Genomic DNA, 16,151 nt, shown 5'->3' with positions numbered 1-16,151 from the left:
TGTATATAAAAGTAATATATAGGATCTTTGCAAAAAAAAGAGAAAGACACAAAGGGAATTTTTTAAGTATGATACAGTCTTATAACTACGAATTTGAGGGGATAGCCTTGCAAACTTGTTGCTGTGCATCTGCACATACACCTTTTTCCAAAGATGGCACCTTTTATATACATGGTTTCACGAATTGCCTATCACTGACCTTTGCACTGAACAGAACTAGACTGCTATCCACCTGCCTTTGTTTAGAGGGCTCTCTGACCAGATCTGGACATCTCTTCTTGAGACATAGCATCCCCTTAGAGCTCTTCCAGCATCCCTCACGGTCCCTTTTGTAGGGTAGAATCACTTTCAGCAGCCACAAAAAAACGAGACCCCCCCACCTCAAAGCAATCCAGATTGGGTACATTTACAAGTCCTGCTTGCTAGGTTCTGAGACATTGACATCTTGTCATTTTCCCCCTCTTTTTCAAATTTCAAGTTGAAGTTTGATGTTGAATTAAAAATGTTGCCAGGGGCTGCCTGCAGGGCCCTCAGGCTAAAACAGTGGCAGCATCTGCCAAGGGAGACCCACAGGTCCTTCTTCGGACCATGGCAACCTACGGCTGGCATCTGAGCCCAGCAGAGGAGGGGAGAAACGTGCATATGAAAGGAAATTCTCAAGGATCATTACTTTTTTTTTAAAAAGCCAGCCGTGGCACGTGCTTCTCCACTTTATTTGGCTTTTAGGACTAAATACCTGTGAGTAAGGATTTTTCCAAGAAGGTAGAAAAGGAGCAGTGACTTGTGGGACAAATGCCAGGCCTTGTTAAATGTCTCAGGGCTCTGGAGGAATGCTGTGAAGGGGACACATGTGCAGTTGATCAATAGCTTTCTTTCAGACAATTGGGCTGTTGGTTGAGAGATCAGAAGAGAAGGGCACGTGGCTGCGCTCTGGAAACAGGACAGCCCTCTATGGATGGAGCCCTGAATCCACCTACATGCCAGTTTAAGCAGAGAACTGAGTGCAAGGATTCAGAAACTGAACTCTGGAGTTGCCTCTAGAAAGAGGAATGCGGAGACTAGAAGGTGATGGAAGCTTACTTTTCACTCTAGATCTGCCCCCCACCCACCAAGTTTTTAAATTTCATACCATGTGTATGATTTGCCTTTCGCCATCATAGACAGACAAACAAACTCAAAGGAATCTTGGCTCCTGGGACCCATCCATTAGCAAAAACACTTGTTGGTAAGAGCAGCCTTTGCTTCTCTCTCAAATCATGCTAAAGCCCACTGAGTCTTTTCACTGAACAGAACTGATGGTCTCATTGTTTCCTACAGAGTAGTCTTCCTTTGAAAATAAAAATGAACATTCAAATCAAAGGACCAACAAAAAGTCTCTAATTATTATTGCCTTAGGATCTGGTGTGCTCTATACTTCTGACTGTAGAAAAAAAAGAAAGTATAATGGCTTCTGATTGTGGAAAAAAGAAGTATAATGGCTTCAGATGATATTTATAGCTGTCAACTAATGAGACTGACTTTTGCATGCATCTGTGATCATACTATCTTACTATCTCTATTATTTATAAGTAATGTTATGTGTAATATACTTCTAATATACTTATATTAATGTATTTACTATATTGTTTCCACTCATTCTCAAACCCAGTTTTGCTACGTTAGACAAATTACTTAACATCTCTGAGCCTCAGTTTCCTCCTGCGGAGAATAGGGGCTAATAATAGAACCTGCCTCACAAGGTTGTCTTAAATTAAATGACAGCACATTAGGCCTAGCATATAAGGGCTCAGCAAACACTATTTTTATTATATTTTCTTCATTACTAATATTTTAGGGAGAACCAGATGTTGAAACTGATTCATAGTTATATTGAGAAACAAAGATGGCTATAAAAAGGAAATGGAAGCAGTGTGGGAAAGTGCTAAGTGTCCCAAGATCTAGAAATCCTATTGAGTAAGTCCACACAACTCTTGACCCTTGTAGGCAGTACTTTCCTAGGTCCATGCCTCTCAGTGTGTCTTTGTTCTGATGCATAATTTTATTTTACTACCCTCAACTTACACCTTTCTCCCCCACAGGCTGTCTTGCACAAAAACAACAATGGAACCAGCCATTGAGCCCTTTGAGTGCCCAAGATTCAGCTTTTCCTTCCCTAGGATGAAAGCTGGTCCTGGTGATGACCCTGGTGAACCAGGAATGCTGGGAAAATCCCAGAGAAATAGATGGACCTAAACTTGCTCATCTTTTTTTTTTCTTTCTTTCTTTCAACAAATAATTGTTAAGAGTGGCAGGGAGGGGCACTTGGGTGACTCAGTGGTTTAGCATCAGCTTTGGCTCAGGTCATGATCTCCAGGGTCTTGGGATGGAGTCCCGCATCAGACTCCCCACACAGAGCCTGCTTTTCCCTCTGCCTATGTCTCTATGTGTGTGTCTCTTATGAATAAATAAATAAAATCTTTCAAAAAAAAAAGAGTGGCAGGTGCTCTTCTAGAACCGTTGTTCTCAGCTGAAGACTATTTTGCCCCCCAGGGGCATTTGGCAATGACTGAGACATTTCTGGTTGTCACAACTAGGCGCTATGAGTGACAATTAGTGGGTGGAGGTTATGGATTCTGCTAGGCATCCTATAGTGCACAGAACAGCCCCCATCGCAAAGCTCTATAGTTCACAGGTCTTAGTGTTGAGGATGAGAAACTCTGCTCCAGAGGTTTGAGAAAGTTACAACCTCAAAACAGACACGGATCCTTGCTCTTTAGAATGTAAATTCTACAGGGAGTCAGAAAATAGACTACAAAAATAATAAATAAATTAGAAAACTATTGATACTATTATGAAAAAAAGACAAAGTTGAGCAAGGTAGGGAGAATCAAGAAAACTGGATATGGTAATATTGTACAGGATGGTCAGAAGGTGAGTGGGTGGAATTTGAGTAAATATTTCAGGGAGGGGAGGAAGGTAGGCAAACAAAGAATCATGGGGAGAACATTCCAAGCAGAGGGAAGAGTTATAGCAAAGACCCTAATTCGGAGTGGTCTGGCATGTTTGCCTTTCTATGGAAGAGTGAGCCAGGGATAGTAGTAGAGGATGAGGTCAAAGAGGCAGCAGGAATCTAGATTATGCAGAGCCCTGTGGGCCATTGTGAAGACTGATATTTACCTCCAGGGAACAGTTTTCAGCACAAATGTGACATTAGCTGACTTGTATTAGTAGTTTTGTTGAGAATGATGACTGAGGGGCAAAGGTGGAAACAGGGGGATCCCATTTGTCAGGAGGCTATAGTAAGACATCATGACAGCCTGGGTTAGGGTGGTAGCTGTGGGGGCAGTGAGAAGTGAACAGATAGACTTTGAAGGAAGAGCTAACAGGATTTGCTGATGAATTAAACTGAAGAATGACTCTGAGGTTTTTGACCTGAGTGACTGGAAGGATGTAATTACAATATACTGGGAGGGGGAAAGCTGGGGCTAGAGCAGCTTTAGTGAGGAAGATCAGGAGTTCAGCCTTGCACAGATTAAGTTTTAGGTGTCTATCAGACATCTGAGTGGAGACATCAAATCAGGAGTCGGATATAGAAGTCTTACAGAAGCTCAGGAGAGAGATGAAGCCTGGAAATGTACATATGTGCTCCAAGTGAACTGAGATGGGATTTGATGAGATGACCAGCAGAGTACATGTTGATGGAGAAAAGGTCCAAGGCTCTGCAACGAAGAGCTTGGAGAGAAAAGGAGAAATCTCCAAAGGGCATTGTGAAGGATTAGCCAATAAATACAGGAGAAAAGTAAGAGAATGTGTCATCCTGAATGCAAAGTGGAAAAGTGTATCAAAGAGAAGGGAGCCATCAACTGGTCAAATACTACTGATGGGCTTAGGATGCTGAGGACTGCTTAGTAAACATTAGATTTAGCCAAGTGGAGGTCATTGATCAACATGATAGAGCAATTAGTGTGGAACTTGACTGAACTGGGTTCCAGAGAACTTGAGAGAAGAGGAATTGAAGACAGAAAGCAAAGACAACTCTTGAGAAGTTTTGATGAAAAAGGGAACAAAGAAAGAGGATCTTAGTAACTGGTGAGTGGAATAGGGTCAAGAGATTTGGTAAGACATGAACAATCTGTTCTAGAGAGCAAAATACTGACTATGTAAGGAGACAGGACAAATTCACTGGAGTTATATTCTTGAAGTAGGTGAGAGGAGAAAGGATTTAGTCCAGAAGCAAAGATGTTGGCTTTAGAAAAGAGCATAGAAAGTTCATCTATAGTAACAAGAAGGAAGGCACATGAGGTGGGTGAAAGTATGGGGAAGTTTAGTTTTGGTTGCAGATAACCTCAGTTTTCTTACTGACTTAACAGTTGAAAATGAGGATTGCAGAGGAGATATTGGAGACTTGGCGAGGACGTGTGTGAACTAATTGCCCAGGTTATAAAAGGATGAATGAACCGATGACAAGCACTGTGGTTGCCTGGGGGCCACTTGAGTTTCAAAATCACCCTTGTAAACTGAGACTTTAAAATGTGGTTATGGGATTTTCTCCAGCACATTCAGCTACATGGATATGGGCTCAGAGTAGGTTGGTGTTAGAAAGAATCAAATTATGGTTTTCACTGAGTATGATGAAGAGAAAGAAGAGCAAAGAAGTTGAAGATATGTGAAAAGGAATACTTACAATAATTCCTCTAAGAATTTAAGCTACTCACCTTTTAATAATATGTTTTTATAGTGTACATATAATCTTGTAACACTTTGTTGAGTCAGTGAGATCCCAAATTTGGCAAGGTTTTTTTAATGAATTCAAACGTTTAGAGATGTCATCTAGTCCCTTCTTCTGTCTGCTTTCCTAAGCAGGTAAGAGACTTCTGTATTTTGTGTCTCCCAAGGACGTACCACCATTTCCACAGAGAAAGCAAGACTAATGTTTACTAACCCAAGCTTACAAAAATATTTCCCAAATAGCTTAATCAAACTCCCCTTTTTCCCATTTAAATATTTTATCTTCTTGTATTCTTGGTAGTAATTAAGAATGGTGTGCTCATTTTTCTTATTCTTTTATGTTACTAATTAATTCATTGAAGAAATGCAAATGAGTACTGACTGTGAAGTAGGTACTGTGGGCAGAATGGTGGGAAACCATGGTTTTTTCTTCTATCTCCCAATGATACAGTCATGAGCTAAAAACAGGTGATTTCAATACATTGTAATGAGGGATATGATTGGAGAGAAACAGAACCTTACATGAATAAAGAGCACCGAGTTAGAGGCACTAACCCAGTCAATGGGGAGAAGGAGGAGAGAGCAGACTCCTGGAAGGCTTCCAAGAAGAAGAGATGTGGAAGTTCAGTAGGAATTAAGTGAAAGTGGGAAAGACAAAAAGCATTCCAGGCAGCATGAACATGTGTGAAAGGCTGGAGAGAGGGAACAGGATACAGGAAGTATCCTGTGCCAGGAGCATAGGGAGGCAGAAGAAAACAAATAAAGCTGGGACGGATGAGCACTGGGTGTTATACTATATGTTGGCAAATCGAACATCAATAAAAAAATATATGTATATATTTGTATATATATTTTATGTATATATGTGTGTGTGTGTGTATATATATATATATATATATATACACACACACATAAAAAAATAAAGCTGGAGAGGCTGGCAAGAAACTATTAGGAAGGGCTAGACATTTATACCAAGGATTTGGGCTTTATCTTAAGGGAAGTGGAAGCACTGATGGGTTTTAAATAGAAAAGCGAGGGGCGCCTGGGTGGCTCAGATGGTTAAGTGTCTGCCTTTGGCTCAGGTCATGATCTGTGGGTCCTGGGATCAAGCTCAGCATTGGGATCCCTGCTTATATGGGAGTCTGCTTCTCCCTCTGCCTCTGCCCCTCCCCATGGTTGTTCTTGTTCTCTCTCTCTCTCTCTCTCTCTCTCTAATGAATAAATAAAATCTTTAAAGATTTTGCTGTAGCTGCCTGGTATGGGTAGAGAGCTTTAGGAGAGCATAACTATCTAGAAGGCTACTGTAGTCAAGTAGTGAAAGATGATGATGGACTGAACTAGGGACATGGCAGTGGAGCCAGAAAGAAATGGAGAGATGTAAGAGATGCTTTAATTGGTTGAACTGAAGGTCCTGGTGATTTATTGGCTTCGAAGAATTAATGAAAGGAAAGAATCAAGGAAGATGCTACAGTTTCTGACTTTGAAAATTGGGTGGCTGGTGTTGCCATTTGCTGAAATATGACATACAAGGGAATAAATCAGTTTTGGAAATGCAAGGTTCGAAGTGACCATGATGTATCCAAAAGAATATACTTGAGGGATATTATATATAGGAATGTGGCACTCAGGGAGTTCTGAAAGAAAGAGAGAAAGAGAAAAAGATGCACATTTAAGAATTATCTGCAAATAAGAGTAATTGAAACCACAGAGTAGGTAAAATAACCAATTGCCTTGTGGAATATGAAGAAAGGAACATCTAGGGATCCCTGGGTGGCGCAGCGGTTTAGCGCCTTCCTTTGGCCCAGGGCGCGATCCTGGAGACCCGGGATCGAATCCCACGTCGGGCTCCCGGTGGATGGAGCCTGCTTCTCCCTCTGCCTGTGTCTCTGCCTCTCTCTATCTCTCTGTGACTATCATAAATGAATAAAAATTAAAAAAAAAAAGAAAGGAACATCTAAATCAAACCCCCGAAGAATACCTATGTTTAAGGAATGGGCAGAGGAAGGACCTCTAAACTCATACACTTCATAGCTGTGAATAATCAGCCAGAGAATTAGAAAAAAACATCAGAAGAAGGGGAAGTCATGGAAGCCACAGCAAGAGAATACTTCAAGAAGGAAAGAATGGTCAATAGTGTCAATAACTGCCAAGAGGCTGGATAACACAATATCTGAAAAAGGCTCATTGGAGTTGACTTTGTCAGCCATGAGGGCAACAACCAGGTTCCAGAGGATTGAAAAAATGAATTGAATAGGAGACGAATTGTAGGTGACAAATATAAACAATTCTTTGAGGAAGTTGTTATGTCTACATGAAAAAAAATGGAGAAGTAGGTGCAAATCTTCACATAAATTCTCTCTTAAAAGACACATTGGTCCTAGGTGCCAAAATATTTCAGGAGAAACATTTTCACATGAGCTTCCAAGAGAATGTCCTCAACTCTCCATCTTTTTTCAAGCATAGACTCAGTCAGAGACAACTAACTCAGCTCAAATTTCCTTTCTTAGGACAGAATTGTAACTCTCTAAAAAGGCCCCACAAGGGGCACCTGGGTGGCTGGGGCACCTGGGTGGCTTAGGCAGTTAAGCTCCTGCCTTCCGCTCAGGTCATGATCCCAGGGTAGTAGGATCAAGCGCCACATCTGGCTCCCTGCTCCGCGGGGTGTCTGCTTCTCCCTCTCCCTCTCCCTCTGCCTGCCAGTCCACATGCTTGTGCTCTCTCTCTCTCTCTCTCTGTTGAATGAATAAATAAAATCTAAAAAAAAAAAAAAAAGGCTGCACAAATCTATCACCTGCTAATCATTCTTATGACTATACTCAGAATGCTTTTCAAATTCTTCAAGTTTCTCTTCAGCTACTAAAGCATCATGAAATGGAAAGTTTATATAGTAGGGAGTTATCAGCTAGGTGAAAGAAATTGACTGGTTAACTTAAGAAGAAATAGGGAGGATTTATCAGAAGGCTAGGGAGGAGCCCACACAAACACACAAAACTAAAGAACCAGGAAGGACAGAAATCAAAGCAGCTTGGTATGTCCATGTAACAGGAAGTGATAAGAACCCTCTCTCAAGGGTAGCACTTTCAGTGTGCAGTGTGGTCCACTTTTGGCCAGGAGAAGGAAGGATACCTTGACAGTCCCATCAAGGGGGAGAATGGATGCCTCCACAAGGAAAACCACTGGAACAGGAAATAGAGCCTGGACATTCACCATAGCCCCTGGAGTCCCTAGCTGTATGCAAGACCTCTCACAGTTGAGCCCTGAATAATATTCAACCCGAGATTCCCTACAGTGTAGCTTCCCCATCAGCAACATTCCATCTTTGGCTATGATTTCTATCTGGCTCCTCTTTCTCTGTTTCCTTCATAGGCTTAAACATATAGACAAGCCTTCATGCACTATAGTAGAACATGCTGTTGCCATCTTTCCGGCCAATCTTCCTCCTTCCTCTGATTTAGAGTTTCAAATCCCAAAATTCAACCAAGGACATTGATGGATGGGGCATCTGAGCTCTACACCTCCCTTACCTGGCTCATTTGATTAGTGGCAACAGCTCAAATAGAAATTCAGACCCCAAAGTATGGTTTGAGTCTGGATGATTCCATTTGGCTGAATCCCCAGACAGAGGAACTGGAGAGCTATCAAATACTCACTTTCCTTTGTGCTGGGCGCATGCAGTAGGCTGAGAATCCTAATGCCTTTACAGTAAATAGCCTCACACACTTCGTTGTTATCACGGGCTACAATTGCCCTTTATGCATCCCCATCATCACTTCATCATGTGTGAAAAGAAATGCCAAGATCTTTCTCTTTTTAACACAGTCGTGGAGAAGTAGTTGTTGACCAAAAAGGTTATAGGGAAATATAACTCTTCCCAAACAGGAGTCTTATTTTGCAAAACAGATGTGTTTTTGGAAAGATACATGTAAATGATTTAGGGATTTGTTTTGTTTTATTATTGTTAAATTAACCAATACCCATTTTCCCCACTGGCAAATGCGTTCAGAATGGCTTCATTTCCACATAAGCTTCAGTTTCTAGCAGCATGGTAATGTGGCAGTTAAGTGTTCTTGGTTGTTGAAGCAGCCAGTCCAAGTGTTGTCATGCACTATTTGCTGAGAGAAAGAAAGACTGTGTAACATTTAATAAAAAACGGGATTTGAAAACATGAAGTTTGAATTCAAACTTGGGCTTTTATTTTTAAGGCCTAATTCCACGCAGAGTCCTTGAATTTCCTTTGATCTTAAGACATTGGTACAGCTCCTTTGTGATGAACTAATATTCAACATAACTGAGAGCATTTCCCTTTTCCCTGCTTAGTATGTAAGATTGTTTTCCCAGTTCTGGCCCTCAATGATTTATATTGCTTATAGGGAAGATACACCAGGCTTAAGAGACCTCATGATTCTGAGGTGCTCCTGGGTCCAAGGGGAGACTCTTAGAGGAAACTTGCCTATAGAAGGTGTGGGGGGGGGGCACAGCCCAGATGGCTTAGCGGTTTAGCGCTGCCTTCAGTCTGGAGTGTGATCCTGGAGACCTGGGATCGAGTCCCACGTCAGGCTCCCTGCATGGAGCCTGCTTCTCCCTCTGCCTGTGTCTCTGCCTCTCTCTGTGTGTCTCTCATGAATAAACAAAATTTTTTTAAAAATCTAAAAAAAAAAAAAGATGAACCAATTTTGAAAAAAAGAAAGAAGGTATGTGGGAAGAGAGTATTGGTGAAGATATTTTTTCTTCCCATGCCTAAGATATGTTGATCCAGTGGGCTCCTTACTAGAAAGTTGACTGGAAAATCCACAAAGAAGAGTGAAGGGGAGGACAAATTGATGGTTCCCAGAAGAGAGGGGGGGCGAGGGGATGGGGGAAATAATTAAGGGGGATGGGCATTAATTAATGAGGGCACTTGTGATGAGCATCAGGTGAGGCATGGAAGTGTTGAATCCCTATACTGTAATCCTGGAACTGATATTATGCTGTAGGTAACTAACTGGAATTAAGATAAAAACTTAACGAAAGACGACAACAAAAGGTGGAGTGGAGGCAAGTTCAGGTAGAGTAGGGTCAAGCAAAGCAGCAGAGTTAGAAAGGCCTAATTATTGCATATTTTGAATAGCGATAGAAGCTTGGAAAAATCGGTTACGGGATTGTGTAAGCAGTGCATAAGTGAGCCAACACGACATGGAACATCATGGACAAATCTCAAAAACATGAAATTGTTCGCGGGCACTTCCAGTACAGAACAAAAACAGTGTTTGTGTTGTGCATGCGTGAAACTCAGAATACCACCGCACAGAGGCGACTTCTGAGGGTCGCGGGGAGCACGCAGTGAAGACAGAATTCGGAAGCTCTGTGCGGACCAGCAACCGCATACTCCACAAGCTGATGAGCTTCTGTACATGTTCCCCAAATACCCCAATAATCTCAAGAGGCAGACAATTCCATCGCCTCCGCTTTGTAAGAGAAGCAGCTGAGGCAGCGAGCGCGTGGTGAGCGGGCGTGCAAGATCTCGGGGCGGCGAGGCCCGACTGCGCCCTGTGCCCTGCGCCCTGCGCCCTGCAGCCTGCGCCCTACACCCTGCGCCCTGCACCCTGCGCCCTGCGCCCTGCACCCTGCGCCCTACACCCTGCGCTCTGGGGCCTCCGCCAGGGTCCCTGACACCGAGCCGTGGGGACGCGACGACGACAGCACCGAGCCGTTTTGGATTCTTCTGCAGGAGCCTCCTTCAGAAGAGCAGGCGGCGTCTTGGAAGCATCAGATGCCCCCTGGAACCTCAGACCCTCCGCGTGGCTGCTAGGACAGCTCAGCCCCTCCATCAAGCGGGGGTGGGGGGGGGATGGCAGCGTTTAGCTTTTGCTACTGAACTGTGGGGGCCTTGGAACCCTTCCACCCACTTGAAAACCGGTCGCCCATCTGACATTAATAGAAAAAGACCATTAAAAAGCTTTATGCTATTCTGTTCTCCGGGTTCTGGTCCCTCTTCGCCTTTGTTGCTGCTGGCACTCCATGAATTATGGATGCGCCTAGGTGCTGCTGGTCCCCCGTTTCCTCCGCAGCGCCCGCTCCCCGCCGCAGAGCATCCTTCCTCCGAGCGAGGGGCCCGCGCCCGGACCCCACAGCAGGGCAATTAGCACCGGCTCGGGGTCAGGGGCGCTTCCGCTCACCCCAGCCCTCCGCCAGCCGCTGGCACCCAGCGCTGCAGTCAGCCGGGCGGCCAGGCAGAGGGCGGCTCACGGGGCACTCGGGGTCCCCCCCTCCCGCCCCCGCCAGCTGGGTCTGGGGCCGCCTCCCCGGTAGGGCGGCAGCCTCGGGCAACACCGGTTCGCAGAGGCAGGCGGCCTGCAGAGGAGGGGCGATCCCATCTGCACCCCCTCCCCCCCGCCCCGACTGGCCGCAGGGGAGGTTGAGGAGCAGGTGATGGAAGGTGGGCGGAGACCCCGAAGGAACCGACAGCTGGACCGGTTGGGGGGCAGCCCCTGGACACAGCCGCGGGGGGGGGGGCGGGAGGCGCGGTCGTGGGGAGTGTCTGGGGTGGTATGCTAAGGAGGACTTTTTATTTAACTGCTTTGGGGTTTTCTTTTAAATAGAGAGATAACGGGCAGCCCTGGTAGTGCAGCGGTTTAGCGCCGCCTGCAGCCCAGGGTGTGATCCTGAGGACTTGGGATCGAGTCCCATGTCGGGCTCCCTGCGTGGAGCCTGTTTCTCCCTCTGCCTGTGTCTCTGCCTCTCTGTGTGTGTGTCTCTATGAATAAATAGATAAGATCTTTAAAAAAATAAATAGATAAGGAGAGAGAGAGAGATGATAGAGAGATGATAGAATCTCACTTCTCAAACCACACTCAAAATTTCATGGAGACTGTTGTTGCTAAAGTGCATAAACTCTTACATCCAATTTTATTTCAGAGAAAAATGATGCCCAGGTGAAATGCAGAGACAGAGTGCCCACAAACACCAGAGGTTCGGGAAGAGAGGCAAGAGGGCCAGGGATTCTTCGTTGTTTGGAGGGTGTGGATCCCTGTACAGAAGCAGAGGACTGCACCACTCAAAAAAATCCACATGCTCACAAATTTAAGGTCCCAAGGCAAAGGTTTTTCAGGTGCTCCGAAGGCCGTTTCTTGACCTTGAAGGGATACACGGACCCGGGGTGGAGACCCCCTCAGCTCCCCTGGAACTCCTCACAGGCAGGAACTGGGCCTCTTCCCTCATGGGATCCCATGCACACAGGAGCCGCGCAGAAATGGTTGCTTAAGATGTCATGAGCTGCAGCACAAACCCTCATTTGTTTCCCCAGAGCCAGAGAGATCAACGGATTTGCCCAGGATCACAAAGGTTTGCTCAACAAACCCATGTCTCCTGAGCTTCAGCTGCCTCGCTACATGTTGCTGTCTCCCACCCACCGCTGTGCTCTTTAAGCACCTCACTACTTCTGCCTCTTATCTGTACCCACTCCTGAGAATCCAGCACTAGGGAATTCCAGAGACGGAAGAAATAGTAGCAGGTAAGAAGGGAGGCAGGAAGGGGGCAAAGGTGCATGAGGTTGGGCCCTGGGCTCTGCCCCGCCCTCCCTGGCAAGCACCTGAGGAAGGGAGGAAGGGCCTTGGGTGAGGGTGAGGGTGGTGGCCCCAGGGCAGCCCTCTGTGCCATTTGTCCGGGATGGCAGGGAGGAGGGAGACAGGCGTACAGGGCTCATTTCCTTGGAGGGATCTACCTAAGCCCCTTTCCCGGATGGGTATGAGATGCACAAAGTTTACATAAGACACTCATTAATCTCTGTCTCTGGGGTTAATATTTAATTAGACAGTTTTAAAAATCACACACTATTGCCGGGGATACGGCTTCCGCACTCATGTCTTTCCTCCGGGATGCCGCGTGCAGACACAGAATTCTGAGCCCCTCGTGGTTCCCGTGGAAACCCACACCACCGGTGACCCCGCGCCGGGCCCAGGGGCCGGCAAAGGCCCAGTGAAGACCCCAGATGCGGAAGACTTAGAAAGCTCTTGAATCTCCTCCAAGGGTTTGGTCAGAAACCATCCAGCTGACTACACACACGCAGTGCCAGGCACCTCACTGTTCCAAAGGCAGCCTACACAATTTGGAGGCCATTCCGATGGTGACAGAGGCCTGATGTAGGTTAAGACCAAACCACTACAGAGCTAGTGGTCTTAGTTCAGTCGTTTGCAGCCACAGAGACCAAGTCTAATTCCTGTTTTACGGAAGTTTCTAGTGATCATCATAATTTGAGCACTTATATGTGGTAGGTATGGTGTTAAGCAATTTACACACACATCTCATTTCATATACACACGACCACGTGATGTAGGTACCATGAGCGTTTTCATTTCACAGATGACCTGACCAGGCCTGTACACTGAGTTAACATCAGAACAGGATTCCAACCAAGGCAGGTGTGTCTGGCTCTCTGCACCACATTCTCTCCACCACATGCCACACAGCCCCCTACTGCTTCCCTGCCAGAGCATTTGAGACATTTGGTTTTTTTAAAAAATATTTTCTTTATTTATTCATGAGAGAAACAGAGAGAGAGAGAGACAGGCAGAGGGAGAAGCAGGCTCCATGCAGGGAGCCCGACGTGGGACTCGATCCCAGGTCTCCAGGATCACGTCCTGGGCTGAAGGCAGCGCTAAACCGCTGAGCCACCAGGGCTGCCCTCTTTGAGACATTTGAAGTAAGCACTCATGTTGCCCTTCCCTCCTGCCTCCTTCTTGGCTAAACATCCTCAGTCTCTCCAGCCCGGAGTATGGGTTTTCTGCTTCCTCACCCCGGGGGCTGGCACAGCTGATTCTCCTGTAGGTCTATGCCTCATGTCAAGGGGGTGCCCACAACCTAGCCCAGCATCTCTGCTGGCTGCAAGTTCAGAGTGCCTGGGCCTTTGCCCTGCTTTTTCAGTGTATACATCGCAGCGCAAGATGGAATAGCATTTCTGTTGGTTCATATTTTATGTTTAGGCTTAACTCAAACCCAAGTGTATTCTATGGTGTGAAATTCTGGGTAAGCCATAGTTTCCAGCCCTTTGCCTTTGCATTTGCTTGTTTGGAGCTATATATACTTTTCACTTCTCATTATTTAAATTCCATCTTTAAATGTGGTCTGTCATCCCAACCTCTTGAGATCTGTAAGAAGTTGGTACTCATTGGATTTGTTTTCATTCAATTCTATGCTGTTCTAATTATGATAACCCTGCCTTCCTTCCAGGTTTCGGCATTGTCGATGCACCCTGACCGGAAGTGGAGAGAGAGAGCCTGGAGGCTGAGACATGTCTGGATATTGCAGTGGCTTCGCGTGCCCAGCCCCTGCCTTCTGTGCACCCAATACCAGCGCGGTGCTGGATGGCTCAATGCTCACAGTCCGTGTCTAGCGACCCCTTTGGTATCTCTCTGCTATTTGGCCTCCACACTTTCTCCAAGGCTAAGGATGACCACTTAGCCCAGCGGGGACGCTGGGGAGCCTCCAGCTTCGGAGAGCAATCCTCAATTACTGGGGCATAGGAGTCAGTGGATAAACGGGCAACTTCCCTCCCATCTTTCAGGGGGACAGTTCAGCTGAGGCACAGATCTTGTAGTTCCTCAGGGAATCAGGGAATCCCCACAGAGGCTGTGCTCTAACCGCTACAGGGGTAAGCAGCTCACTAGGGGACCCCATGCATATTAGCTTTTCTTCCCTGGGTCTCATCTTCCTCATTCTTTCAGCCAGCCTTCCTAGGGTCATCTCCCAAAGAAAATACCTGCACCCAAGCTCGAGTCTCGGTTGTTGCTTTCAGGAAACCTAAACTGAGACAGATCGAAGCTGGAGGTAGCAAAGAGATAGAAGGATCATGTCTGTTGTATTTCAGGAATTTTTAAAGATGTCTTATGCTTAAATTTTTCATTAAGAAAATAATATATTAAAAAATAGAGGGGTGCCTGGGTGGCTCAGTCAATAAAGCCTCTGATTCTTGATTTCAACCCATGATCATATGGTCATGAGATTGAGCCCCACATCAGGCCCCTTGCTCAGCAGTGAACCTGTTTGAGATTCTCTCTCTCTTCAGCCCTCAAATAAATCTTTTTCAAAATTTTTAAAAATTAAAAATAAAGAAACTATGGGAACTAGAGAATAGAAGGGAAAAAATCTAACCATAATACTATCACTTTAATAAAATTATAGCTGTCTACCCTATGACCCAGCAATTGCAGGACTGGGTATTTACCCCAAAGATACAGATGTAGTGAAACAACAGGACACCTGCACCCCAATGTTCACAGCAGCAATGTCTCCAATAGCCAAACTGTGGGAGGAGCCACGATGTCCTTCCACATATGAATGGATAAAGAAGATGCATTCTGTATAGACAATGGAATATTACTCAGCCATCAGAAAAGATGAATACCCACCATTCACTTTGACATGGATGGAACTGGAGGGTATTATGCTGAGTGAAATATGTTAGTCAGAGAAAGGCAATCATCATATGGTTTCACTCATATGTGGAATATAAGAAAGAGACCATAAGGGAAAGGAGGGAAACTGAGTGGGGAAAAAATTAGAGAGGGAGACAAACCCTGGGAAACAAACAAATGTTTGTTTGTTCCACTCATATGTGGAATATAAGAAAGAGACCATAAGGGAAAGGAGGGAAACTGAGTGGGGAAAAAATTAGAGAGGGAGACAAACCCTGGGAAACAAACAAAAGGTTGCGGAAGGGGAAGTGGATGGGGTCTGAGGTACTGGATGACAGGCACTGACGATGAGCACTGGGTGTTATACTGCATGTTAGCAAATTGAATTTAAACAAAATATTTTAAAAATTTTAAAAATAAAATTATAGCTGTGATTTTTACATTGTATTTCTTTTCAATTTTTTTCTGGACATATTTTAATATCAAGAGAATTATACTGGGCAGTCTGGGTGGCTCAGTGGTTTAGCGCCGCCTTCAGCCCAGAGCATGATCCTGGAGACCTAGGATCAAGTCCCACGTCAGGTTCCCTGCATGGAGCCTGCTTCTCCCCCTGCCTGTGTCTCTGCCTCTCTCTATCTCTCTCTGTGTGTATCTTATGAATAAATAAATAAAATCTTTTAAAAAAGAGAGAGAAGTATACTCTTTTTGGCACTTTGTGGCAAATGCTCTTACATTTTCAACTCAATATCTCTTTATTCTTTCAATGTTATCAAATAGTCCTAAAGCCATTTCTTTCAATAGTACTATTTAATAATTATCTCTCTGTCAGTCTTCCCAGGAGTCTCTGACCTCTGGAGGGCTGGGTCTATGTCTTGCTTACCTTCTTCTCCATAGCATTGGTTCAGTGCCTGGCACACGTTGAATGTTCATTAAGGCTCATTAAACTGTTGAGCAGACTCACCATAGTTTACTTTGGCATTTTTGTATGGCTACATGTGAGCTGTTTTCAAATGTCCAAGATTGCCGTGCATGCTATTGTGAACATATGGTATTTAG

The sequence above is a fragment of the Vulpes lagopus genome, chromosome 8, assembly GCF_018345385.1.
Source record: "Vulpes lagopus strain Blue_001 chromosome 8, ASM1834538v1, whole genome shotgun sequence".
In the NCBI taxonomy this organism is placed as follows: Eukaryota; Metazoa; Chordata; class Mammalia; order Carnivora; family Canidae; genus Vulpes; species Vulpes lagopus.
This window is presented reverse-complemented; position numbering follows the sequence as displayed.